Raw genomic sequence first — 16827 nt, forward strand, 5'->3', positions numbered from 1 at the left:
CGTGAGCTTATCTTGTCGTGACATCTTCGTATAGAAAATACATTTCAAGCGGTATAATACAAAGATTATAGGGTGATGGTTGGGCCCCACGTGACTTTACATAACTCAATGAAAGCACTAAGTGAGTTAATTAAATCAAAATACGTAAACCATAAGTTGATAAAATTTATTTTAAACATTCAACTATGCAAATAATCATTTCAAAATAAATTTATGTTTACGTGTTTCGTTTTTGATTTAATATCACTTAAATCTTGTTATTTTTTCATTTTTTTAATTTTTTTTTTTTTTGTACTGTCATCGTAGTTGAATTTTTAAAACTTTTTTTTTATTTTTCAAACCATCAAAATCATTAATCTGACTGTGTTTTTCTTTTTGATTGTTAGGAAAATATCACAGTCATGCTTGCTATTTGTTTTGGTGTTGAAAAAAAAAATATTATCGCTTGATTTTACTTGAATGACTTTACTTTTTTTTTTTTTTTAATTGAAGTCTTTTTTCATCTCGATTTATGGCGTTAAATTGTCGTAAATTATTCAAATTTTTGAGCTTTTAATGCTCCATTTAAAATCAAATTGTTTTTAATACATGCAAACTTGATCAAAGGAACTTGCATTTTAATGTCATATTTTTCATTCAATTTTCTTGGTTTATACAAAATTCAAGAGAATGAAAAATTTTCCCAAACTAACGCTGACATAATAATAAAACAAAAACATATATGTATTTTCTTTTTTGTGCGTTTGAAAGTCGAGTATTTCCAACACTCTAGATAGCAGAAATTTAATTTGGTATTCTCGGTAAAATTTGTTCTGTATCAAGTACCAATAAAATAAAAAAAAAAAAACAAATATATAATGAAAAATAAAAAAACATAGTCTCGAGCAATATAATATTAGTATTAAAATTTCCATGAGCCTGTCGGTGAACTCGATTGAATATAATCAAATATCATACGTTTGTATGCTTCTTCAATGTATAACGTGTTAGAATTTCCATTATTTGAATGTTAACATTCGATCGCGTGTATTTAATATGATATTACGCGTCGGTAGATTTGTTTGTTTGACTAGCAGTGGTTTTCTGAGTTATATCCAGAGTGAAGAGAAGCTTCAGGTATATATCGGTTGGTTTAGAGCCCGTGTGCGGTTATATGCCGCGGTGAACAGCTTTGGCTTTTGTTGCCATCAAGCTCCAATGAATTTAAAACCAAAATTTTATACTGAAAATTTGCCACATTAAAATTATCCAATGTTGGAAAATTCATTAATATTTATTTTATTTATTTTTTAATTTTACTTTGATCATACACTTTGTATAATTATTATTGATTGAATTTAATTGAAATTTCATAAAAAAACAATATTAAAACATTTTAAAATATTAATAAATATCAAAAGAATTAATTTAATTATCTTTTTTAAAAAAATGTTGTTTCATTAACGTTGTGATGTTAAAAGAAAAAACAATTAAAAATTATTTATTCATTGGTAAAATATTTTCGATAATATAATAAAATTAATTAGCTAATTATTATGATAATATTAAAATTTACATTCATTATTGTGGATAGTTTTTCATCAAACTTAAATCGAGTTTACTAATGTCAGAAAATTAATTCAGTTTTATGATTAGGTTATCTGTAAATGGATCCTGCCACTCTAGTATTAATTGAATATATAAACAATCTCTAAATATATATAATAAATGTCATTTTGGAAACTCTAAACATTGATAAATGAATAATCATGAAATTCAACAACAATCAAGCGTCAGCTTTCATGTAAAACTCTATGAATAAAAGACATATATTATAAACATAGAAGTTAAATTTTGACCCACTTTTAACTGGATATTAATTAAACGAAGTTGCAAAATTAAATATTCTAATTAAACTTTTATATCAGCATCTCTTTTCATCTATTTAAAATGAACAAAAAAAAAAAAAAAAAAATTAGATAATAAAAAAAACTGCTGCGTACGACAGTATGTTATTTAAATTTTGTTGACATTCTATTTTTTATCTTTTCGCTTTGTGAGCCTAATCTGAAAGGGACAAAACAGAAAAAATGAAAATGAAAATAAAAAAAAAAAAAAACCCTCCAATGCTCCAAGCATTATGCTAATCGTTCCCAGGACACGTGTTTATAATGGCTTATTTTTAAGTTGTCCAAAATAGCGTTGCAATGACTATCATACAGCAACATCTGCAAGACTTTTTTTGAAATGCCAAGATCGGATGGTATTTTAAATTTAAATTGCTGATTTGTCAGAATAGAAAATTTTTGAATTATATAATAGTAAAGTTTCAATTTAACATGATAAAGATTTCAATTAAAAATAATTAAAACTTGATTTATTTTTAATTAAAAAAAATAAAATAAAATAAATGAGGAAATTTGTTGTTGCAATTTTGTCGAGTTACACATGGCAGGATATCATGATAAATTTTAGTAAATTGTACAATTGCCAGGTATGCGAGAAAAGTGTGTAAGTACTTCGGTATCAAAACTTTAAATGAACGGAGTTATCCATTAAGAGTCAACGACAATTTTTAAGTAGCGATTGTATCGTACGATAATTACAACGACGTTAACTTCTCACTCTACCTCCTCGGCTCTACTCCAAATTATATATACATTTAAATATAGGTTTAATATACGTATATATTAGATGAAAAAAACAAAGACCAAGGGTGAAGGCAATTAAGACGCCAAGTGATATAAATATTTCACCAAGTTGGGGCGTTGCAAAATAAAAAATAAAAAAAAGAATTTATAAACAGTGTTAGTCAACTTCAAAATGAGTTAAGTTTTCAACTATAGAAACGATGCGGATTTTCACTAGCATCAGATACGTGTAATGTACAAAAGCAAACGTTATTTCCTTCTTTCAACATCTGGACAAGTTTTTAAAAAAAATAAAATAAAATATATATACAGAGGCTAGCACCAATGATATCAAGAATTTTTCAATTTCCGTTTTTTTTTTTTTTTTACTATCGTCCTGTCAGGCTATTTTATTTACAAAGACGAAAATTTTTAAAAATATAATATAAATTTTGTTTTTTATTTTTATTTTTAAAAAACGACATTTGCATCAGAATTCACGATCACTTACAGATTATTTTTCTTTTAAGTTTTTCTTGTGGGAATAGAAAACAGGATATAGAGTTTCAGAGTACTATTCAAAGTTGTCAATTTCCGTCCAACACCCATTCTTTTATATATTGCATTTAGATTTTTCTTATTATTGATTTTAATAGTTTTTAATATATATATTTTTCATTCCTTTTTTTATTTTTTTCAACACCACTTTATCCACAAATTGGCTTAGAAATCGTTTTAAAAATAAATCCTACCACTTATTGGTTATCGAAAAATCACTCGGTATAATTTCATCAGGTCAAGTTGATAACACTTGAAACTGTCCTGAAATTATCCCAATATCACTTTAGTAAATGAAAAAAAAAATGATAATAATAAAATAAATATTGAAAAGTATATTATAATAAAAAAAATAGCTAATAACAATAACAATTTTTTTTTCCAGCAAGCAGTTTTGGCAAAGTTTATTGGACTCATTGAAGAAATAGAAACGGTCAAGGACTTTTGGCATAATTCCCAGTCTAGAAGACACTGCCCAAGAATCTCAAGTGATTTGTTTCAGGCGAATAGTTCCAGAGGTATGTCTTATTAATTTTTTTTAAATATAAAAATTAGAATAGTAAATGTGTGAAAAATAATAAAAATAACCTAATCGTATTTGGTTATATATCTTTGAGACAAAAAATATTTTTGTAGAGGTTGTTATCTCTACAATTCATGCATAAGCTTTCATCTCCATAAAAAAGCTTCGTCCTGGTGGGTACTCATGTTTCATGAGGCTTACTCTTCGCAACTCTAAACCCTTGGTGACCCACATAATATGTGAGCCAGAATAACGTTTTTGCTAAATAACTCTGTCGAACAACCATCCTGCCACTCAGGCATACAACTTTACTACCCTCGTTTTTCTCACTCATTGTCGATATTATACTACACACTAACATTATTTATATAAACATAAAATCTATTCTCTTAAAATAATAATATTCTTTTAGTTGGAAAAAAAAAAAAAAACATTTTTATATTCAATCTACATTTTTTATAGATAAAAATAGAATACATGCATAACAACTTTGCAATTAAATCATAAGAATTTATTATTCTATTTTTATTTAAAACCAATTAAAAAATAACAAAGAAGAGTATATATATTTAATAATAAATAAAAAAAAAAAACAAACAAGAAAGAAAGAAAATAATATAATTAATGAATATGTTGATTGATCAACATATCCATGAGTATACCAAGTGCAATATTCATTTAATAATTATTATCTGTATAAAATATTATTTTGCATAATCTACTTTTGATATAGAATGCTGAAATGCATTTTAACAAATTTTTAAAAGTCATTAGTAACCCCTTGAACTTTGCCCCCCTTAAAAACCATTACAGTCTGGTTGTAGTATAACATGTATCCGTTTGCCAAATGAAAGAGGACCAAACTATACTGAATGTGTCCTGCTGACTCGGCAATATACTCGCTTTATATATATTATTTTATTCATATATATATATATATGTTTAAGCTTTTGAACTATATACCTCAACAAACTATTGTTTCTTGTTTTACTGAGAGCACTTTTTAGCTGTCTCTGAGTGAACACGCTTGGCTCCGTACCACCGTTGTTTCTTCAAGCTTTTCGTATACTAAAATCTGCACACTATATAGCTTTTTTTTTTATTATTATTATGATCTGGGTCAGTGATTATCGTCGTCGCACAAATTTTAGTTTATTATTTTTTATTAATTTTTTTTTTTTTTCTTTCGTATAGTTTTTTTGTTTCAGATTATTAATTTAATTTAAAGACATTTGGATCGCTTCCATAATATTTTATTGTTTTTGTTGCAAAAGTTTTTGGTATTAGGTTTTTATTTTTTTGGATTGATATGGCTTTTTTTTTGTTTTTTTTTTTGGGGATTTGTAAAATGAATTGTTACCTGGGTTATCTGTCAATGAAAACAAATTGAAAAAAAAGGATTTTATTGCCTCCTGGATATTGTAGATAAAAATAATTTGAGTAAACTATATCAAAGTATAATAAGACAAATAAACTTATTAAGTCGACATCAGAAAGTAGACACCTTTGTTTCGTATTATTTCTACGTGTTCTCTTTTCTTATTTCATTATCTTTTCTTAACTTTTCATTTTCAATTAAAGCTTGAAGACAGTAAAGCTTCTAGACGTCGTTGAAAACAATCAATTGCTGATTCGGTGGTTCAGCTTTATCTTGTATTGTGTAGTCTATATAAGATTTTTGATGAAAAGGGAGAAAATTCATTGAATAAAATGCCGTGTCAAAATGAGAGAACTGATTATTTTTTTTTAAGCTGCTTTTAAGTAAAAAAAAAAAAAAAAAAATTAACCAATACTTTTAAAATTACTCTGCGTATTTGTCAGTTTAGCAATCATCTATCTATTGTAAAAGCAAAAAATTTAAATGACAAATGATGGATATAAATTGCAAAAGCTGAAATAACAAAATCAAAATGTAAATTTTCAAATTTTAATAATCTCGTTAAAATTGAAAATACATATATAATATAATTGTTATCAAAATTTTGTTTTTATATAATTATTTTGTTTCCACACAGTAAAATATATGTCTATGTATATTTATAAAAAAAACTTTACTTCAACTGCTAGTTTATATATTTATAAATTTTTTTTTTTTAATTTTAGAGGAAATTAATTGACGTTAACTCTCTCCGATAAACAAGTTTTAATTTCCCTCGGGTGATTTTTAAAGTTGATTAAAAAAAGTCTACAAAGGTCGTGCATATTAATTACCATTTTTATACACGCATTTATTTTATTTTTGTTTTTTTTTTTTTTATATGATTTTTTTGTGCGTGTAGTGTGCGGCAAGTTATATTGCTAGGTTACCCTAAAAGTTTAGTTTATTAATACGAATAGCTGCTCGTAAAAAAAATAAAAGAGACAGAGAAAATGAGAGACTCCAAAAAGTCAACAATATATAGTTTTTATATATCTGTATATATTCTTATAGTCTACGGTCCTTAATTAGTCGACGGGTTATATATCTTCGTGGCACATTTGATGACTCGGCTATCACTCGTGCTTTCAGAAAATGAAAATATAGCTTGATATACACAACGAGCCAGACGGACAGGCAGCTTTATTCACGTTAAGAAATAAAGTGCCAATGGCGACAAATTTTTCAATGTGTTTCTTTTAGATCATATATAAACAAAGTGAAAAAAAAACAAATAATAATAATAAAAATTAATAACGAATACAAGCTCAATTAATTTTATCTTACTTGGTTGTTTTATATATTTTTTTTTATTATTATTTAAAAATATTTTGCGTCTGCGCGCGTTGTCATGAATAAAGTAAATATCGAAAACATTGATGTGATAATGACAAGAATTTCATGAAGCTTTTTGAACGCAGTACACAAAGTCCACGAAGTGATGCAAGGAATACAAAGTTGATCTTACCATGGTATTACCATCTACAACATTATTCGTCGTGCACAGTACTGAAGAGCTTTTGTTCATGAACAAAAGCTCTTGCTATATCAGAAAATAAAGATGTACCCAAAGTCACAAGAAATTTTTTAAGGATATTAAAGCTTTTTTTATTCTATTTTTTTATATTTTTTTTCAATAACCAAATAGAATTTTTATTATTAAATTGAAAAAAAAAAAAAAAAAAAACAATGTGTACGTTTAATGTTTCAACACAAACGGTACATTTTATTTGAATGCAGAGTTGTAAAAAAAAAAAAAACAACTTTTTACTTGACAATAATACGTGTTTTAACACTAAAATTTGTCTTTTTATTACTACAACGAGTACTTTAAGAAAATTCTATTGCACTTTGCTCTCCAATGGGTATTTATTATTTGACTGTAGACACATTAAATTGTAATATAAAAAGAATCATCATTTCTTTAAATTGTTAGCTTTAATATGCCAATGTTTTTTATTTTTTTAAACTTGGTTTACATTTTTTTAAAATACATAATATCTTTCGGAAAATTATTATATTTCAATAAATATAATACCTTTATAAAGAATTCAATTTTAAACTCGTCAATAAATTATTACATACGGTTATCAATGATAACTCATTATTGATCGTTAAAAATTCTTTTGAAAATTGGTTTTTGTAACATTGTCAATTGCACATCGTGTCTTGATGTACTCAGAAAAGCTTTTGAAATTCTATTCCTTCGTGGTTTGAAATACAAAAGCTCTAGGTCGTATGGGAAAATAAGATATTCGTCTTCTCTCTAACAACCTAATTTCATTTCATTTTATCTTTTATTTTTTTTTACTGCAAAAAGTGAGAATATATAGGTGTTCACACACAGAAACTTGAAACTTGGATAGATTTACGTAAGAAGTATTTTAGTGAAGATGCCCTGGCTTACTTCCATTTCAGTCCTCCAAATTTACTGCATCAAGTAGGCAAAACCAATTACGAATTTCTGTGAAATTGTTGAAACGAGCAAAATAAAAAAAAAATAATAAAACAGAAAGAAAAGAAATTTTTTGTATGATGTATATTTGGCTAGTATGTGCTTTAGACCTCAACGTAACCCTTGAAAATTTCAAACTACAGGTAGAATTAGTATGTACACTTCAAATAGCAACAGAAATAGTAGAGAAAGACTAATTCCCCAATTAAACTGCTGACTATGAAGAACCCAAACTAACTGGACACCCTTTCCGTAAATTTGTAAACCGTATTTCCACGTTGTTATACAGCTTGTACAAATCTGTAAGAAAGTTACATTATTGTGGTGTTTCGGAAATGCTTCACGCCTCATAGAACTTCAGTTTGTATGGAAACCATATTGTAGTAACGGCTCACTTACCTAACGAATGTGAAAACGCAGTACTTCTTGCTTTTCTTCTTTTTTTTTTTTTTTTCAACTTTATTTTATACAAACAAGTTTATAATCTCTTCAAAATCAAGTCTATGTAACTTAGTGCTCAATTATGAACATTATACCACTCAAATTATGCTAATTTTAACTTCAACTAAAACTTTAAACTTGATATTTATATTGTAATTATTACTTTTTTCTATACATTTAAAGAAAAACATAATCTATTCTCTATTTTAATAACTATGTCAATAATATATTTTAAATTTATTTGGTAACACTTTTATTTCTATATTTAACTGGTGATATTATTTCCAAAAATAATTCCACATTGCCACTCGACACCTAAATACTGTCAAACAATTAACGAGGAAAATACGAGTTTGTTTAACATCAGCAATGCAAATATCGATGTTTATTTCTGAAATCGTATTGTTGTTTATCCACCTATATATACATATATTTTACCAAATTCATCAAAAGGTTAATGAACATGGTTGTACCTTGTGTTACAATGTTTGTTGGTTTAAAATTGCCAAAATGAAAATTTTGGCAATTTTCCAATTTGTCCACTATCTCATTCACTTTTGCACTCGCCAGTTGTAGTCAGATGTAGTGCTGGTATTTTTAATTAACTGAAACAAATATAATATATATAGGAGTAAATAAAGCCTGTTAAAATTAGGTCAATACTTGACATAATGAGCTTTCAAAATTGGAGCTTACATAAAAAATTTTAATATTGTATAAATATTTTAAATGATAATGATGATGATATTGCAATAATTATTCGAATTGAATAAACCAATAAATTTTCTATTGATATATTCAATAATAATTAATATCTCATTGAATTAATTAATTATTGATACTGATAGTAATTACTGCATTCTATTTTTTTGATAAATAAAAAAAAGAAATTCGTTTAAATATGTTTCATATAAGTTTACAAGTAGAAAAATAAAAATAAGAAATAGTTGTGCTGTAAAAGAACTTGGTACTCTGTTCTAGTAAACTCTTATCGGCTCAACAAATTTAACTTGATTTCCTATATGGAGTTTGCAACAAGAACTCCGGGGAAATACAGCGAAGACCGTTGGGGGCCACATAACCTCCTCTTTTCTCACCCCCTTTTACTCTCTTCCACCATCTTATTCTCTCTTCTCATCTCGTCTAAACTCACTTTACGATAAAGGATAAACCACGGTGGCATCGTCCCAATGGGCAACGAAACGATTTCGAACGACCTCTGTATCCTCTTGACCCAGCAAACTTTTGTTGTTCAATTTTATTTTTATATATTTTTTCTTTGTTTTTTTTTATTAATCTTATTTTATATATGATATTTATATTTTTATATTTTTGGAACATAAAAAAATTGCATTTGAAAAAAAAAATAAAAAAAAATTTTAATAGCAATAAAATGAAAGTAATGGAAAAATGTTTGAGTCCTGACGTTGCATAATTTATTTGATATATATTTTTTATATTTTATGCAATAAATTTCCATTTAAAAAAATTTTTTTAATTTAATTTACGAACAAACACATACATTAACTTTTCCAAAATAGCTTTTTTCTTTGGAATTTAATGATTATGAATAATCCAGTGTTTTTGACACACATTGGCTCGTTAAATTTTACTAAATTGATTTTTCATTATTTGTTTTATTTTATACTAAAAAAATTTCATTATAATTATTATTTATTTATTTTGTTTAATGGAAAATAAAATGAGTTTATTTAAAGCTTAAAACTTGCAAGCCGATTACATTTATAAACTTTTTAACCGAAAAAGAAATAAAAACAAACAAAATTCATATGTATAATTGTTTTATAAAATAAACAAACAATTATTTGAAGTTTGATAGACAATGATGGTTGATGGAATCATTCAATCTTGATGAGTACTGCACTTAGACTGAGTTATATATATATTATATCATGAGTGAATATTGAGCATGTTGGCATATTGGGAGGGTAGACAAATATGTATTATAAAAAAAAAAATAAGGTATATATATACATTGGTTCGCGCAATGACATCCCCAGGGAGGCTCACTAGAGTGGCGTATGGTACACGCAGTCTGGCGCATAGTCTGTATAATTCAGTCATATCCATGCTAATCCCATGGCGTTATTCTCCATGATGGATGTACAGCCACGAGAGAATTGCCCTTTTCATTGAAATACAACTAAAATTAAACTCATTTGCCGCTTTCGTGAATTTACGATCTCACGTGAACTGCGTGCGTACTCTAAAACCTTGCACAAAAAAAAAAAAAAAAAAATAATATTTATAATAATAAAATATCTATATTAATATCTGTCTGTTTGTTTCAATGATTTTTTGAAATTAAAAAAAAATCACGTCAAGAGAAAAATTAATAATTGTTAGAGTAAGACAATTTTGACTGTCTATTATCTTTGACAACCAACGAGGGTTAGTTGGTAAAAGTAAAACACAGAAATGTCCATTCTTGTTTGAAAAATAAAATAATAAAAATAAATAAATAAAATGGTGGCAGATGTCCTGGGCTTTGTATGTTTGACGGATATGTCGATATTTTTTTCGAAATATTGAACAGACATGTCGAGTAATATCATAAAATTTTAAAAGTACAAAATTTTTTAAAAATTATATAAATTGTGTATAGATATTTTTTTTTTTTATCAATTTTTATCAAGATAATCACGGTTAAAGTCAATCAGCAGTATCATGAACAAAGTTATGGCAATTGAACATGAAACAATTTTTTTTCATTCATATAATGACTCAATTTACCTTGAATCTCCTAAATTTTATTTATATTTTTTTTTTTTTTTTATGCAAATTAAAGGGTTATTTTAAGAGAGTAAAGGGTGAGTGGGTGTATTAACTGTGCTGGTTTCGTTGGCCCACTTATCTTTTTGAATATCAATAAAAACGACTATGGTTAACCTAAAGATTTTACTTTTTAGCTTTGTGAGCATTTTTTATTGAAGACATTTTCTCTCCCTTCAGTTAGTTTCAGTATATGGGAAATAGGTCTGCGGTGATAGCTTCAAATCGATTGGGCGGATACTACATTTTATTTTTTTTCTTTTTTAACTCTTCATCCCCTTGAAAAACTAACTTCATCGTTTCTTCATCTACCCTCTTAAAAAAAAAAATAAAAAAAACCACCATCAAATTGTGTATCGTCAAATGAAAATTTATATATTTAATACCTATGTATACTCATCGTCAAATTTTATTCAATTTGAATCATTTATTTATTTATTTTTTTATTTATTCATTTATTTATTGTTATTCTCTTCTATTTTCTTATCTTTATTTTGATTTTATTTATTTACTTTTTCTCTTTTCTGCACTTTAGATGGTGTGTTGGATTGAGACTGGGATTAGGCACGTTTCTCTAGGATTGCCTGGAGGACATGAAATAAATCAAGCGTTGTCGCACGTGTGGATATCCAGCCGCATTTCCCACGGGGATGGCCCCACGCGAATGCGCATCCTGACAACTGGTTTGTCCTGGTACACTTTGAACACATCCTCAAATCTCGCTGGTATAGTATAAATTGAAATTTTATTTTACAATAAAAATAATAAAAAATTGTTGTTAAAACATAATAACAATAATTTTTATTTTCATATTTTTTTAGGTATTAATATTCTGACGGAATGATTATATCTTCGTGATGAGCCAGACAATATGGCTATCATGTTGTCAAGTGGATATATACCCTCACAATATTCGGAACATGTAAAATCCCAGTGTAAGACTCAAGTGGATTACAGGTACGTTTTTCTTTTTATTTTTTAGCTTATTTTACTTTAATTCTTTTTATTAAAAAAAAAAAACTAAATACCGGGAATTAATATCCACTTTATGGTTCTTGACTTTTCATGTTTATTCCATCAGACATGTTATCTGATATTGCAATACATTTTCCAAAAGCGTGTGCAGTTGCATGATAAAAAAGTCACGTACTATATTGACAATTGAATGTCAATTTTTTATTATTATTTTTATGTAAGAATACAGTTGATAAAATAATAATATATTTTATATATACATATATTTTTGCTCATTTAAAAAAGCAAATGTTATTTTGAATTAATGTTAATATTTTCTCTTTATCTGACATGCAAACTCGTTGCAATATCTAAATTTTACTCGACACGATTTTCACGTGCATTTCCAAGAATGCCGATTAAAATTAAACATAATAATTTTAATTGTAAAAAAAAAAAAAATTGTCTGAACGTAATTGCAAGCATGAAAAAAAAAAAAATGAAAAACAAACAGAAGGAAAAAAAAATAATAATAAAAATGATTTTTTTTTCTTCTTTCTTTTTTTTTCATTAACTTTTGATATTCACTTAAGGTAAAAGTGCTGGTATTTTGCAAGTAAAATTTTGTTCGATTGTTTGACCCGGAGAAAAAATGCTGACGACTTTTAGGATTTGATATCAGTGAATAGGGTATAATTGGTTTTATCTGCTGCAGCTACGATTTGACTCGGTGAAAAGAAAGAAGCATTTAAAAAATGAAAAAAAAAAAAGCACAGAAAAGAAAAAAAGTAGTCAGAGTTCAGGGAGGAAACGCAAACGATTGTTTGGCACGCGAACAACTTGCCCAGCAGCCATTCAGTCTGCACGATATTACTATTTGCACAAAATTACCACCGCAAGATTGCCGCATTTATGAACACTTGAATTCTCGATCAAAGCAACGCTCCTTATTTTATTTTTTTTTCTTTACGTTATACATATATTTCTATATGAAACTGACCAACGTATTTCAACCTTTTGCGTGTATACAAAAAATTCTTACCTTGCAAGCTCCCTATTTGTAATTCTCGTTTATTTTTTTTTTGTCCAACTAATTACTGTTATATTGAAATATATTGTCAGCTTCCTCGCGTATTTGAATTTGTTCAAATTTTGCGCAATATCAAATGGTAATTGCAGTAACGATAAAAAAAAAAAAAGCAAGAAAACAAATAAACGTAAAAATAAAAATCAACATCAGAATGAACAAATAATAAATAAATAAATTTAAAAAAGAATTGAAATGATTGTCAATTGGTTTATGAATTGTTTACCAATTCTTTTTTGCTTTTTTTTTTATTGCGGTTATTCAACGTCAGTTTATTCAAAATAAATATGAAATATTTATTAAATCGAGAGTCGATTAATTGCTAGTGGTCCTCAATTTCACCTGGTAGAAGATCCAATTGCTCAGTTCGTCGACCAATGCTTTTGCAATTACTGAAACGAAAAATTGAAAACTTAAATGGAAAAAAAAATTTTTAATAGCTTATATGTATATGTCATCAATATTTTAAACTGCGCTGAGAACTTTTATAATTCAATTTTATTGTTTTTATAAATTACTTTTTTCATTTTTATTTTTATTTTGATTTATGTCGAAAAAAAATAAAATAAAATACTAGGCAGGGAAAATATTAAAAGTGATAAAATGTAGAGATGAAAATATATATAATCTCTACATTTTATAAAATATTTTATAATCCATTTTTCAGCCCCTTATAAAAATGAACGTGATTACTGATGCTTTTTGGGATAATTTCATCGTAGATCTTTAGAATCAAAAAGACATTTCTTAAAAAAATCTACCCTATATATAAAAAAAAAAAAAAACAGCTTTTTCCTTTGTGATGCTTTTTACTCAAAATAATAAGCTGTTGTAAAAACCATCCACTTTGTAGATATGTCTGCATCAATATAATAATATTTTTGAATAAAAGTGACAATGAAATTTTCACAAAAAAATATTGTCAAAAAAATAAAGATACAGATGTTCAGATTGATAGTAGATATTTTAATGCGACAAAATGAACAAGGTTAGAAACGAAAAAATATCGAGAATAAAATAATAAAATAATAAAAAAAAAAAAAAGCAAATTTATAAGGCAAAATAAGTGTCTATAAATATTCGCTGCACGAAATATGGCGAGAACCCCATAAGTTTGCTTTATGGAGTGGAACCCCGAGAGCGACACTTCACTTCACCTTCTCGAACATTATACCCACCCACTTTATTCTCCCTTTTTTCCGGTACTTGAATTCGAAACACATTCTTACTTCAATTAAATACTGCATAATTAATTTTTTTTTATTTACGTAAAAGATAGTTGGAATAATATGGTTTTTTATTTATTATTATATAACAAAACGTGAATTTTTTTTTTTTTTTTATTCAACATATGTATAAAATATTTCGTTATTTTTTTAAGTTTGCTAAATCATTAATATTTTGATTATTTATTCAAAGTATTATTTTTTATAAAACAAAATTTTTTATTATTTATATTTTTATGTAGTTTTGAATAAATCTACTGACATTTGAAAATATATTATTGAATAACACATAGTGATTTTTGCATTCGTTGTATAAATGTATCTGACTGTTTCAATGTTTTATTGAAATCCATCGCAATATCGAAGTTGTACTCTCACGCATCACGTAGTGAAACACGTTCAAGTATAGACCAGCAATGCCAAAACTGCTGACTCCTACTGTATTTTACCTCCTTCATCTCCTATATTTTAGCACTTGGTCTCTTTCTCTTCATACTGTTGAGTATCTACAGCATGTTGCTCACTCCACGCCTCTGTAAAATCTCTGGGATTTAGAGAACTCTTCACGTCGTCTAGCCATGACTCTCTTCTCTACCCATACATCAACACTAAAAAAATAAAAATAAGCTTTATCAAAAGAATGAATAAAAAATTATATAAATAAACAATAGATAATCATAAAAAAAAGGTGATATATAAAACTTATAAAAACAAAAAAAAAAAAACAGTTGTATAAATCATAGTTTTCAATTGGTATTATTCAATGATATTCTTGTATCAATATCATTTATCATTTTTTATTGGGCACTTCATTTGTATGACTTTGTAGTGTATATCTGTATATACGTATCGCGTGCAAAACTTAAATTTGCGGATTTAGCTTCAGTTGCAAAGTCTCGTGTGGAAAAGTACATTACAAAAGGCAATAAAAATGTATTGTAGAGTAAAAGAGGTACATTGTACCAAATAAGAATAAGTCAAAATATGTATCTTACATTTATTTTTACAACCGACTATATGCATATTTTTTCTTCTATAAAAAAACATTGAATCGAGAGATTCCAAGAAAAACCACATACTGTCTCATAAAGTTAGTTATCTATATTTATTCTTTTTCTTATTATATTTTCTTTTCTATTTTTTTCATTCTATTTTATTTAATAAATGCAAAAAACTACCAGAGTCAAACTTAAGTTGGATTATTGTTTCATGCAGTGTAAAAAAAAAAAAAAAAATCTACTTGCAACTTAACTTGTGTCATGATTTTTATTTTTCTATTTTAAAAAAAATTATTTTTTATTTATTCATATCACGTTTTTATTTATACAAATATGCAATGCAGAAAAATATAATTTTATAAAATAAACATAACTATAACTGCTGATTGAAGTTAAAAAAGAACATTTTGATAAAAACTTTTTTAATATATTATTACTGTCTTTAGATTTTTTTTTTTTTTTTTTCCAATTATATATTATTTTTTGAGCTTATTTTTAGCAATTTAATTTTTTTTTATTTGCTTTAATACATCGCCTGAGTCAAATCTTTTTTTGTTTGATTCTAACGGACTCCTATCATGTACTCCTTTTTTTAAAAAACAGTTTGCCTCTTTGAATTAAATATATATATTAAAACACAAGACTTATGTGGCCGCATAAACTATGCTGAAATCGAAATACATAATAATCTTGTAAAAAGAAAATTTAACGACGTTTTTTATGTTGGTTCTGAATTGTTTTTAGTCTCGATTTTTATGACATTTCGGTTGAAGTTAGCACTTGTTGCAATATTTATATGAAATACGTGAACATAAAAAATGTCAGTGAACCAAAATTAAATTGAATAAAGTAAAAATAAATAAATACAAAAATATAACAAAAAAATAAATAATACATTAGTATATCCTGATAATATTTTGTGCAATGTAAATAATCGTGTTAATATCAATAAATGACATATCCACTGGAAATATTAAAAACAACAAATTTTATTTGTTTGTCTATCTCAATATTTTCATAGGGGTTTATATCAACTTTGACCTTTGGTTCACTGGATAAAAATAAATCATAGAATTGTTTTTGTTTTTTTTTAAATTTTATTATTTTTCATTGTTGAAAAGTTTACAGTCAATTTGTTTGATAATAAAGCTTTTAATAACACATTTACAAAGAATTGTTTTTAAATCACATTCGAGTACAAAATCCGCTTTGCAATAGTGAATACTCATCACTGATAAATTATAAACCATCAGTGTTTAATATCGTTGAAATTTAATACTTTTTAGAATTATGTATTTAAAATAAATGCATTTTCAACACATGCCCCACTGTTATAAATTTAAAATAATTTTTTTTTTTTAATTTTAAAATTCATTATATAATTTTATTTCTATTGAATAAATATGTGATATTAATTTTTTTTATTTTCTATTTAATTTTAGAATTAAAATAAAAGATTTCATACGAGGAAATGGATCGATGGTGAGTTTTGTTTCTTTTTAATTTTTTAATTTATTATTCACTAGTTATAATGAGTGGCAGTTGACCACGTCATGCGATTGTTTAAAAAAAAATTACGGTCGATGCATGCGAATTAATCCCTCTGTAGAATAATACAAAAAAATTATATATAAAAAAAGAGTACAATTGCAGTAATTGACATTTATATGAACATCTCGGAACAGGAAAAAAAAATTATACAAATGGCTTCAGCCTTGTTCTATAATTCTCAGAACAAAGCTTTTATTTTATTTTATATTTCTGTT

General features: G+C 26.2%; 1 long non-coding RNA gene across 1 annotated transcript; it reads left to right on the top strand.

Moving 5' to 3' along the window:
- Positions 1-11439: 11439 nt before the first annotated feature.
- On the top strand, positions 11440-16546 carry LOC122858029. The gene is made up of 3 exons (XR_006374277.1): positions 11440-11521; positions 11618-11753; positions 16504-16546. It is a non-coding gene; the product is annotated as an uncharacterized LOC122858029 (long non-coding RNA).
- The last annotated feature ends 281 nt before the right edge of the window (positions 16547-16827 follow it).

The sequence above is a fragment of the Aphidius gifuensis genome, linkage group LG1 (genome assembly GCF_014905175.1).
Source record: "Aphidius gifuensis isolate YNYX2018 linkage group LG1, ASM1490517v1, whole genome shotgun sequence".
NCBI lineage: Eukaryota > Metazoa > Arthropoda > Insecta > Hymenoptera > Braconidae > Aphidius > Aphidius gifuensis.